At 43.0% G+C, this 12,985-nt stretch overlaps 1 protein-coding gene across 2 annotated transcripts in view; it reads left to right on the top strand.

The window, feature by feature from the left end:
* Positions 1–3,396: 3,396 nt before the first annotated feature.
* Positions 3,397–12,985, top strand: part of MINDY4B (MINDY family member 4B) — a 50,096-nt gene continuing 40,507 nt past the window's right edge. For both annotated transcript variants that reach the window (XM_066589675.1, XM_066589670.1), the window contains exon 1: positions 3,397–3,525. The gene's annotated coding sequence lies outside the window, so the exon portion shown is untranslated. The remainder of the gene's footprint in view (positions 3,526–12,985) is intronic.

Here is a 12,985-nt window from a genome sequence, read left to right as displayed (position 1 = left end):
CTGTAACAGGGCCCCCAACTAAATGCTTTATTCATAGTACTGGGCTCCCTATATGGAGAAGAAAGGCCTTATGGGTAAGGCTCCTTGGCCCAGGTGCAACTACATGGCCTGCATCCCCTATAGTTACATCCCTGTCTTTACCTGAACTTACAGGACATGATCTAAGTCCCATCCTCAGCACTAAAAATAAGGCTCCTGCTCATAATACGACTGTGTGCATGGAACTAGTCAGCTGACCGCTGCATGCCAGTCAGACTGCGGCATCACTGTTCCAAGCTCCTGGTATCATGGCACCCAGTATGTAAGCGCTGATGCCAGGAGTGCGGGCAGTGATGCTGCAGCCTCTGATTGGTAGGCAGTGGTCACCTTATATCTGCTGTCAACAAAGATGGAGAGAATCACGGTGCTGCAACTCTGAATCGCCGGGGCTGAAAAGGGTAAATATTTGTTTGTTTTAAGCCAGTTATTCATTTGACACAATGTAGCTTTCAGGTCGAAAGCTTGTTTGGCATGCCTTCCACCATAAACATTCACTTGGCTTGGTGGAGTTTTAATGTTTATTTAAAAAAGAGGGAAATAAGCTGCAACCAAACGCCTCAGGCAATATTCTCTCTTAAGCCTTTGTAACTAGTGAGCAGAGACGTTAGAGACCTGGGCGATGGGCCTTCCAAATTCAGAAACCCAAAACAGTGGCAAATAGATATTGCTGAAGAGTGCAACATTATTTGGTATAATTAGCTAGGGTAGCTAATGGGTTTATGGTAACTTCCCTGGTGGTTTACGGCAGAGAAAGGGTTAATGCTGCATACTGGCATCCAGTGTTTTACTCAGCCCGCCAGGCTATGTTAGTGTTCCTGTGACAGGAAAGCTGATACTAGAATGGACAGACATCCACCCTTACACACATGCTCCCAATGCTCTTCTCTGTCACACAGACTGCTCTCCATGGCCCCTTTCTCACAGACTGCTCCCCATGCCCACTCTGTTAGAGATGCTCTCCATGGTTTCTCTCTCAGACTGTTCTCCATGGCATCTCCTCTGTTATATGGACTATACCCCATGCCCACCTTGTTCTACAGACTGCTCCACGTGGCACCTTCTGTTACACAGACTGCCCCCTATGTCTCAAAGTATGCTCCTAATCAGGGACGTAGCTAAAGGCTTAGGGGCCCGAGTGCAAATGTTCAGCTGGGCCCCTCCCCTATATCTGTACAGATACCTAAACTGTGCTAATTTACATGCATGATGTAGCCCCTTGCAGGGGCGTAACTATAGAGGGTGCAGGGGATGTCGTTGCACCCAGGCCCAGGAGCCTTAGGGGGCCCATAATGCCTCTCTTCTCCATATAGGGAGCCCAGTACTATGAATAAAGCATTATAGTTGGGGGCCCTGTTACAGGTTTTGCATCGGGGCCCAGAAGCTTCAACTTATGTCTCTGTGCAGCATGGTTTAGGTATGGGTACGGGTACAGAAACAGATAGAGGGGAGGCCCCAGCTCACGTTTTGCATCAGGGCCCCATAGCCTTTAGTTACGCCCCTGGCCCCTTGGCATAAGCTTTCTAAACATGACAAATTTTCTGTGCAAATCTGTTTGCAGCCCCATAGCCACTTTCACGCGGCAGCGAAAATCGCACGAGATTTGTGCATTGAGAATATGAAGCCCATTCTTTTGAATCGGGTCATACACATTAGCTATTTTGTTTCCCCGCATCGCATGAAAATATTGTGGCATATCCTTGCTCTCCTATCAAAACTGTGTATTTTCTGTATAAAATTATGTATGCACAGCTGATATAAGCTATACATTCTGTATATAGTAATATCAACCATGCTGATATAAACTGGGCCAGGTGATACCAGTGTGGTCTATATCACTATTTACAGAATATATAGCTTATATCAGTTGTACAAACATAATTTTTTACAGATGTATATCCCCCTGTGTCTCTGTATAAAGTGATATGGACCATGCTGGTGTAACCTGTGTATCTCCTGTATATAATTATATATGTACAGCTGGTATAACTTATACCACCTATACATATTTAAGTACACTGCCCACTCTACTCACCTCTGGAACGGTGTCTGGGCAGCCTGTAAATTAAAGTCCAGGACCTTTGATCACATGACCGGAGCCGGCTCATTTGATCTGTGCTGATCAAAGGTCCTGCAGTGACTGATAGACTGCAGCTGTGACAACTCACAACTACAGTCTCTCAGTAGGATGGCCATGGGAGTCTGCAGCCTGTAATTGGCTGCCCGCACCCTGGGTAACAGCCCTCCCCTTTGCGAGTGCTGACCTGCGGTGCTGTCTCCCCGCCTCCCTCCTCTTCTCTGCCTCCCACTTCCTCCTCCTCCTCCCACAACCACACACTTTCGGTTGAAGCAATCACGCACCGACAGTGCCGATAATGCATGCAATGTGCATTTTGTATATGGCGGGGCTTCTGGGCTCCCTCAGCGCAAGGGCCAGGTTGCCATTGCGACCCCTCATAGTACACCACTGCTTCCAATACCCCCTTTGCTATAGACTCCTCTACATGGTCACCCCTCTCTCAGACTGCTTCTTTTGTCCCATATGTCACAGACTGTCCCCCATCTGTCATGCAACATGTGATTCAACTTTCTGCTCTATCCCTACACTGATAAATTAGTGTACAAGAGGATCGTGCAGACTCTCCCTGAGTGGGGCAAGTTTTTAAGGTCTCGCATTGCTGCACATATTAAAGGGACCAGTGCCCTCATGCAGCCGGTTATCACTAACAGAAAGAAAAGATTAGACATGTTGAAATTCAATGTCCCACTGTCAGGGGAGGCCCCATGTACATGAGACTGTACGCCACTCAGGCTGAAATCTGTTGTTTTGGACATTTATCTCTGGAGTTTGACCAGCTTTAGTTCCATTGCAATGACTATTTTTTCCCTATTTGTGATAATTTCTTAAATAAATTTACATAGAAGAAGATTGAAGAGAATAGAGTACCAACGATGCAGAATGGGTTCGGTGCACACAGTCTACTCCATTATTTGTACTCCCATTTGGAATTCTGTCTATTGTCACAAATAAAATGAACAATTATGAAAATGATACTAAATTATGGAACTATCATTTAAGCAATTGCTAAATTCAGTCGTCACCGATGTGCCAGAATAGTCACAAAATAGTTTTAACTCTTTGACTCCACCGGGGGGATAACATTTGTCTTTAAGGGATATGAAAATACTAATTCTATGCATATCAGAGCCTGCTCAGTCACGTCCTTGAGAGGTTTCAGTGCTCACACTTTGTCACGCTTCATGATTCATAGCGGAGAACAAAGACAAAACTAATGGCTTAAGTATTCATGTATCCATAGTGACAGTAGGAGGGCCCATATTTCCGAGTCACTTTCAATTCACTAGCATATTGTGCAACGACACCTCCAAAAGTCACTGTGTAACCCATTTTATTCCATGGGAAGAAGCATATTATGAGATCAACACAAGATCAAGTCTTCGTAGAGCCACAGGAGAGCTGGATAAAGTGTGAGTTAATGTGCATCGTGTCCTTCTTTACTAGAATGCCATCTGCAGACTATTCCAATTATGGTATTGTAGTACGGTCTCAGTTTCCACAAAAAAAATTAATGTGGTGGTAAATACTCTTGTATAAAAGGTATAGAGGTGATACCTTTATAGGCTAACCAGAAAGATTATATTTGCAAGTTTTGGAGCCCAGAGGTACCACACCACTTTTGCTGTGTGTCTCAAAAGATACAAAGTAGCTTCAGTGACACGTTATGCGGTGTTCAAATATTTGATGTGCAAACATGAACTAAAAAATACACTCATTCTTCTAAAGAAGTGGTATTCAGCAGTATAGTAAGTCTATGTCATTTCCTATACAGTCAGAAGGGGGTCAACTTTTGACTGAAATTGTAGTAACAACTGGCACACTTGCAAGAAAATCCCATACTGTTAGTGTATAGTGTAGCAACATCAGCATGATAAAATGTGATCATAGATTGTTTTTGTATATTTTTTGAAATGTACTGCATCCCATGAAATAATGCCTACATTGGTACAATGTAATAGACACAAGCCTAAAATAATAAAGTACAGTTATAATCAAAAGGATTCAATCCCCATTGCAAATTAGCTTTGTCAAATTTACAAACTTTCAGCAGTTTGCAAAATGAATATAACAAGCAGTTTTATCAAATTCAACACAAAATGTCAAATTCAGTGACTCCCGCAGTCTCAGAATTGTTCAACCTCTTCATGACAAGCGGTTTCAATACTTACAGTGGTTACAAAAAGTCTACACACCCCTGTTTTTGTCATGTTAAAACATCTGAAAAAGATAAATCAGATTCATTTCCACCTGCAATGTGACCCATAATCTGTGCAATTTGACTGAAAAACAAACTGAAATACTTTAAAAAGTGGAAAAATAAAAATAACAAAGCTAAAATAATGTAGTTACATGAGTGAGAACACCCTCTTATATTAGGGGATGTGGTTGTGTTCAGAATTAGCCAATCACATTTAAACTCATGATAAATAGTAGTCAGCACTCCGCTGCCATTACTGAAAGGGATTCTGATTGACCCCATAGAAAGTTCAGCTGGTCTAGTAGGATTTTCCTGACATTTTCTTAGTTGCATGTGTCAGCAAAACCAATAAAAAGCTTATAGTACATCAAAGGGATCTGCCTGTTGAAAGGTATCAGTCAGGAGAATGGTACCAAAAAATGTATAAAAAGACCAGAAGAAGTTTGGTCTGGGAGGCTGCCAAGAGGCCGACAGCAACATTAAAGGAGCTGCAGGAATTTCTGGCAAGTACTGGTTGTACAGTGCATGTGACAACCGTATCCCATATTCTTCATATGTCTGGGCTGTGGGGGAGGGGGGCAAGATGGAAGATTTTTCTAACAAAGAAAAACATCCAAGCCCGGCTAGGTTTTGCCAAAACCTACATCAGGTCTGCCAAAAGTATGTAGGAGAACGCGTAATGGTCTGCTGAGACTATGGGTGAACGTTTTGGCTATGATTTCGAAAGATATGTTTGGTGCAAAGCCAACACAGTGCATCACCAAAAGACCCCCATACCCACATTGAAGTATGGTAGCATTGTGCTTTAGGGCTGGTTTCCTGCTGATGTAACTTGGGCTTTAGTCAAGGTGGACGGTATTATGAACGGTTCCAAGAATGGCTTTGCCAAAAGAAGAACAAGATTTTGGAATGGCCCAGCTAGAGCCCAGACCTCAATCCAATTGAAAATCTGTGGGTTGACCTGAAAAGAAGTCAGTACACAGCTACCACTATGTAAAGTTCAGCTGGTCTAGTAGAATGTTCCTGACATTTTCTAAGTTGCATGTGTCAGCAAAAGCCATAAAGAGCTTATAGCACATCAAAGGGATCTGACTGTTGAAAGCTATGAGTCAGGAGAAGGTTCCAAAAAATAAATGAAAAGACCAGAAGAAGTTTGGTCTGAGGGGGCACCATACGAGATGCCCTCGCAATCTGACTGATTTGGAGGTTTATTGCAAGTCAAGATGTGCTATGCTGATAGACATCTAACTAAAAAGGCTGAATGCTGTCAGAAAGTCAAAGGGTACAACAACAAAATATTAGTATTAGGGTGATTTTCACATGAGCGAGAAAGTTGCGTGATTTTCGCCTGCTGCGATAGTCAGTAAAAGAGTAGAATATGAAACCGATGATTTACAATAGTCTCATTCCCATCTGCGATGTTTTCACTGATGCGACGTTGAGAGGATAACAAATCGTCACTTGCTCTTTCTTTCTGCCATGTGCTATTTTTTTATCTCTAATATATTTCTATAGGGGCTTCTTGTTATAGCATCACAACGCTAAAAATACATGCTGCGATTTTAACATTACAAAGTCCCATTGACTTTGTGCAATATTATCGCGGACGGCAGCGATTCGAGATTATTCTCCAAAAAAAGCATCATTGATGCTCACAATTGCAGTGAATAAAGATGTGATTTTGCCACGAATTAGCCTTAGTGTGTATTTATGCAACCACATTGTTTATTTTACTTTTATTTTTCCACCATAAAATGGAATTGTACAAATAATGGGCTATATTTAAGGTGGAAATAAATCTGAAATGATTCATCTTGGTCGGATTTTTTAACATGACAAAAACCTGGCATTTTAACAGGGATGTGCAGGTTTTTTTATATCCACTGTAGTAGAGCACTTCTTTACTGTTATGACCTGCTGCAGACATGATGATTAGCCAGACAGCAACTTTTAATACCACTATTGAGGAATCTTACCCTATTCCTCATGGGTAATGGCACTAGTTCACTAGTATTCTTGGGTTTTCATGCTGTAAACACCTTCTTCAAACCCCATCAATGATTTTTTATGGGGTTCAATGCAGAAGACTGTGATGGCCACTCCAGAATCTTCCAGGACTTCTTCTGAAACCAAGCCTTCATGAACTATGAGATATGCTTGGAATCATTATACTATTGGAAGATCTAATGATGCCCAAGCTTCGACTTGCTCAAAGAAGGCATGTGTTACGTGTGCTGCTGGTACCTGTAGTACTAAGCTTCCTAGCAGCACAGCCCTCACAGGGTTAATTGATTGAGCTGGCTGGGTGTGGTTCTTCCTGCTAGCTAATCTCCTGGGTCTGTGCTCACATATAAACCCAGCTCCTGGTCAGTCTTTGTCTGGTGTTCAGGGTGAGCAGTCATTAATCCTTGTCTGTTGAAGTTTGCTGTGTGATGTGTGTCTTGCTTGTTCATGTCCGTTTGTTCGTTTATATTCTGTCAGTTTTGTGTTAGCTTGCTGTGTGACTTTTTATCTGTGTCCTGTCCTGTTGCAGCATTCTGTGTGAACTGTGTCCAGCTCTACTGGACTCCTGGTTGGTGTAGGGACTAGCAGTATAACCAGGAGCCGTGAAGTGGCCTGCTAGCTTTCATGTTTTGTACAAAATGTCAACTAATACCTGGTATTTATATTCAGCTTCCTATCTGTTCCTAGTGGTTGCATTTTGGCTGCTGTATGCTGTGTATGCTGGCTCTGTGTGTCCTGTTGTTCAGTCCCTGTCATGTGGCATGTGAATGTGCCCTGTTCTGATGTGTGGCTCCTAGGATCAGCTAGGTCCCAGATCCAAAGACCGCTGGACTGCCCTTATTGGGGCAATGTCCCCACTTAGGTAGAGCCATGCCATTCCTCCCCTGTAGCACAGGGTCAGTTTGCCTGAAAACTGTGTGACCCTGGTGAAACCCGTGTGCATACACAGTCCTCCTCTTGGCCGTGATCGTGTGGGCCCCGTGCTCAGTTTGCCCACACGATCGTAACAGCATGACATTTTCTCCTGGGATTTGCTGACACTTGTTGAATCTATCTTGCCCTCCACACACTGCAGGTTTCCAGTTCCAGAGAGAGCAAAGAAGCCCTAGAGCATCACCGAGCCACCACCATGCTTCACCATGTTCTTTACAGTGTATGCTTTATTCTTCCTTCTTCAGACGCACTGCTGATCCACAGGCCCAAAAAGTTCCAGTTTCCAAATCTTGCACTAATATGAACCCTATTCTTTTGAATGGCGTCATACACAGGAGCGAAGCGGGAAACAAATCGCGGCACGTCGTATCTTTGGGTGTGCTCTCGCATTGCATCTCCCAGTGTTTTCAATGGGACAGACGGCAGCATCGCACCACATACTACTTGCACGCGGTGCAATGTGATGCAAGGTTTCCCCACTGAACATCCTCCATAGTGGAGGATGACTACTTCCCCAAAGTGCTGGAAGGCAATTTTGACATAAAACCGTCTCACATACGTGGAGAAATTTCATGTTGGCAAGTGCAATATGGCGATATCTCACTTGTCCGTGTGAAGTTAGCCTAAGTGTTTCCTAGTATTGACAGGAAATCAACAGCATTGTTTCCCTGTTTTATTTTTTTCCTATTTTTCATAAAAGTATTGTATCCAAATTGCAGGATGTATATTACAAGGTTTGTTCATATAAAGAATAAACTAATCTAACCCATAGCTGTGTACTACCGTAGGTATTCTAATTGTAATGCAGGGATAAAACATACACATATCACACAATGCAAAAACCTTGAATCTTAACTCTACTTGTAGCTGCTGTAACAACAAGAAACAATACATGTGCCGAGTGTTAATTATTTAATGTAGTATCTTCTATTTGCAAACTGGATACTTTGTTACTTCTCGCTTTGTCTCCTAGTAACAGAAATCTTTGTTGACATATAATACCTTCATTAGTTCATGTACTGCCAACAATGTGCCCAGGAATCAAGGACTGAGCTTTAGCAGCTATTCATGTGTAACCTATGAAAGTTTAGAATTTGATTAGTGAAAAAATATGAATATTCAGAAGTGATTTAGTGACATTTAAGCTCCTTGTCTCTTATTAGAGCACTCACTTGTAGGGCAAGGATAAATATTCGAATTCAAGTACTAAAAGAACCGTGCACCCATTAACATATATAACAAACTATCAACAGATACATATATGTGGTATACCACATGTATATCAACACATGGCAAAGCCCTAAAATAAACAAACACCTGCAAGCACTATTGGCTATAAATGCCTAATATATGGACATAAAATGACAGTCCTTACTGAATGATACAATACAAGGTTAAGAATGTATTGCACAGCAGAAGGAGGAAGCATCACCAAAAGGGGAGAATATAAAAGCAGTAACATTCATGTAATAGTAATTGTAATATTCATACAATGCTGTTAGGTGCTCAGTGCTACACAAGATGGACCAACATAGTCAAGGCGGCAGTAATATGACTAGCTCCTATCACACATAAACTGCTGTTACATAAAGTGTACAATGCATAAGGCCGCCTGCACATGGGAATATTTGCATTGCGGAATCCAGAGCACTCGTCCACCCCTAGGTTCTGCAGCAAATACCTTCCATAGCATGCAATGGAAAAGCACTTTTTCCTGCACATAAGCGGAATCCAACCGCGATTTTCTGCTAGCGGAGGGGGGGGATTTTTTGAGAGGATTACACTCGGACTGCTTCCATTAAAGTCAATGGAAGCCATCCGACCCACAGCCCTTCGGCAATTAACATTGTGGAAAGATTGTGGGACCCATGTCATTGCCTAGCGAAGGCGCAGGGAAATCTGTACTGTGCATGCGTGACGGCAAGCTGTCCGGGCCATACGCAGCACAGATGAAGAAGAAAGAAGAACCAAAATCTGACCCGTTTGTGTGCAGCCGGCCATACTGTAACCTCAAGGGGTCACAAACCATCAGAGACAAGTAATGCTCCTTTTAGAAGAGCCAATTCTCATTTGAGTGATGTCACCGCTAACTTGTACGCACTTGTGCAGTCATTGGCTCGTTCAAAAGAGAATAGTTCAGAATAGTTCAGTTGCTGTATAACTGATTGAGGACGACTAAACAATTGTGGTTTTAGTCTTTATTCACATGAGTATGAGTATACTGTTTTCAAAGCCGGCTGATATACACTACCATCTGATGCACAGGATTCCAATGCATCAGATCACATGAGCAAATTTCCGCCATGTTAAAGCACTTTTTACGCCAGCCAGGAAAGGTAGTCCTGGAACTATCTTCCTGGCCGGAATACATGGGCACTGCATAGACTCCTATGGGAGGCAATGACAGCTGCTGGAGAAGGGAGGGGACTGCTAAACTGCGTGACTGCTAAACTCCCTCCCTCTTCTCTCCGCCCCTTGCTGGCTGTTTGCAATGTGAGGGCACGAAACAGGGCGGGAGCTAGCTGCTAAGCTCCCGCCCCAACCCATTGCTGGCTACCGACAAGGTGCAGAGAGGGCGTAGGAGCTTACCACAAGAGCTCCCAATTCGTCCCACCTCCTCCTCTTGCTGAGAGCTGGCAAGGGGGAGGGAAGGGGAAGACAGTGTAGCAGAGCTAAATTGTCTGCCCCGCCCAACAGCATTGCAGGCTCGGTGTATATGTGCCGGGTTCAGACCATCTGCACAGGCGTGCAAACATTAGATTTGTGCACCCGTTCACACATTTTTACATCGCGTCGGGTGAATAAGCCCTAAGCCAAATGATATGCAAACGAGCCAGCAATGATTTTTATGTCTGCATAAAATGAATGACGAATGAAAAGTGAATGATTCTTATTAGTTGTTTAGTCATTAGTTCGTGTTTAGACCAAACGATTATTTTGTTCATGTTTGCCCGTTTGAATGATTTTTTTGGATGATTAATTGTTATATGTAAAAGCACCTTAATAAAGTACTAATTAGAGAAAATGATCAAGTGATTAGCGTCTTCTCGTACTGAGATGACGCCAGCGCTAATGTACAGTACATTTCAGCAAGGTCTTCTGTGGCAAAATTAGGGTAGGTTTTACACATAGTGGAAATGCTGTGGTGCAGTTGACTTCAGCCTGCTGCTCCTCTTACCTCGCACCCTCCCATCTCTCACCCCGCATCTGCTACTAAGTGCCATGGCTGCCAGTCATGGGATGTGCAAGAGGGGGCTTAGTAGCAGTTGCCAGGTGAAGGCTGCTGCATGTGCTGCAGTGAGGTGGTGCCGATTGCGAGGTGAGAGGAGTGGGAGGCCGAAATCAACAGCAGATTTTAACTCAGTTTTTGATGCTGAAATACTGATTTTGCCGTGGAATGTTCAGCATTTCCACTATGTGTGAACCTACCCTGAAAAACCTTCCAACACAGTTAGGCATACCTCCTAAATTTTAAGCAGCGACATTCACACGGACTGCTGCTGTGTAACGGCAAAAGAATACGCAAAAGTAATGAAAACTATTGATCGTTGTAAAATGCTCGGAATGATAATGCTTAAAATCGGGCCAGCTGTCTTATTTTCCCAGCATTGTACGCAAGTAACTCCCTCCTCCTCCCTTTATTTCAGCTTCCACAGAAGTCTATGGGAGTTTGCTGCAAATCTCGGCAAAAGATAGGGCAAGACCTATCTTTTCAAACCACATATAAAACCAGCGATCAAAAACTGTAACAAATGTGCAATTTTTCCCGGCGCAATTTTTCTACACGGTCAAAAATTGTTCATCTGAATGAATCCATTGGAATCCAATGCATCGCATGGTCGCGATTTTTGGGCGTTTTTTTAACGCAGATAAATACCTGTGTAAACACGGTCATGTGAATATGCCCTCATAATGCATGGTGAATGGTGTAACAAAACAAAAAAAAAGCGAGAATTACTATTGATCCCCCTCCAAAAAAATACAATAAAAAGTGATAAAAAATCTGCATTTAGCCTAAAATGGTAGCAATAAAAAACACTATGTCTCCTTCCACAGTAAACAAGGCCCAACACAGCTATTTGTCCTTGTCAGCTGCCCCAGCAGTAATAGTACCACCATTAGTGGGCCCAGTTACCTCACTGTTTCACTGCCTCTCTGCTCGCCATCCCTCCTGATCCCACCAATCTCCCCTGAAGTCAAGGCTCCGTTGACAGGCTCACAGCAGGCTGTAAACAAACAAAGGGAATGGAGGACTAAGCAGCAGTGCAGGAGACACAGGGAGCTGGGAGACGTGAGTGTATGCGTATTATGTTCTTGGAGTGTGAACATAGTTTCAAGGAAAAAGTATCTCGGAGAATACCTTTAACCAGTCACAGTATGGTGGCACTATATCGACACGATATAGTGGTATTATATGGGCACGATATAGTGGTATTATATGGACATGATACAGTGGTATTATCCAGTCACAGTATGGTGGCACTATATGGACACGATATAGTGGTATTATCCAGTCACAGTATGGGGGCACTATATGGACACGATATAGTGGTATTATCCAGTCACAGTATGGTGGTTGCACAGCCCACATAGCTAGGCAACCAGAGGCGGCATTTACAGTTATCATGGCACTGATAATAATTTTAGAGCATCAGAATTTATGAGCAATTTTAAACAACAGTTTTATCATTGATCTTCGCCTTTGTTAACACTGACCAATTATTAGAAATGAACAAATCATGGTGATAGCTGGCACATACTGTATAAATGGGCCTTTAATGGGGTGTAATCAGGACGAGTGCTTAGAATGGCATGAGCTGAATATTCGGTCCAGGTCAGACCTGGGGCGCGAGACATGCCTCCTGCTGCTTAGAATCTGGGGTGGCTTGGAGGAATGCAGTTAATCTATGTTCACATCATGTTTTTACAGCTTGTTTTCATGTAAAGGAAAACAACAGCCAAACAGGAGGGAGTGACAAGATGCCCACCTTGTAGAATCCAGTTTTCATAAATTTGCATTGTACATTGTCGGGGTACTAATGATCAACAGGACAGGAAAAATGAGATACGAGAAAGGAGATATGCTCCATTCTCCAGATATTGCAGTTATCGATTCCTCTGTCCTCTGGTTGTTGTGAGGGAAACAGGCCACCTCTTCAATAGTAGCGCACAACGGTAGCTGGTGGCCAAGCTGTCAGATTTAGATTTTTTAAAAATGCACAAGTGGGGGCCTCCTCTGCTATTTCTTTCCATAGAACAGGTGATCTGTTTCTTTGGCAACCAGATGTAAACAACCAGAGAGCAGAGGAATCAATATTTGCAATATCTGGAGAACGGAGCATTGTGGAAATAAACATCTTATGGGTGAGTGCATTCTTTTGCAATTTCAAACACATTGAAATAGGATTCCTGAGATGGGAATACCCCTTTAATGTCAAAATGTCAGGCCAATAGCCTTTAGTCAAGCTGTACCAAAGCAAGAGCAGATACAATAAAGAACATTACTGTACAGTAAGCACAACTACTTTATACCGTTACTTATGGTGGTCTGTAGTTTGCTCATAGAGCAGAACATGCAGACTTTCAAAGAAATAGCACCAGCGAATTGGCTGAAAATGTACATTCCTCTTATTTTTCCAGACCCTGGATGGGTGCAGGTCACCCCAGCAAGAGGCCCACACATGATTATCAGATGCGAGCCTTCTCTCTTGGTCTGTCCAATGTGCAGAGTTTTT

The sequence above is a fragment of the Eleutherodactylus coqui genome, chromosome 1 (assembly GCF_035609145.1).
Source record: "Eleutherodactylus coqui strain aEleCoq1 chromosome 1, aEleCoq1.hap1, whole genome shotgun sequence".
Lineage (NCBI taxonomy): Eukaryota > Metazoa > Chordata > Amphibia > Anura > Eleutherodactylidae > Eleutherodactylus > Eleutherodactylus coqui.
Note: the sequence above shows the minus strand (reverse complement) of the source record. Positions and strands in the feature narration are given on the sequence as shown.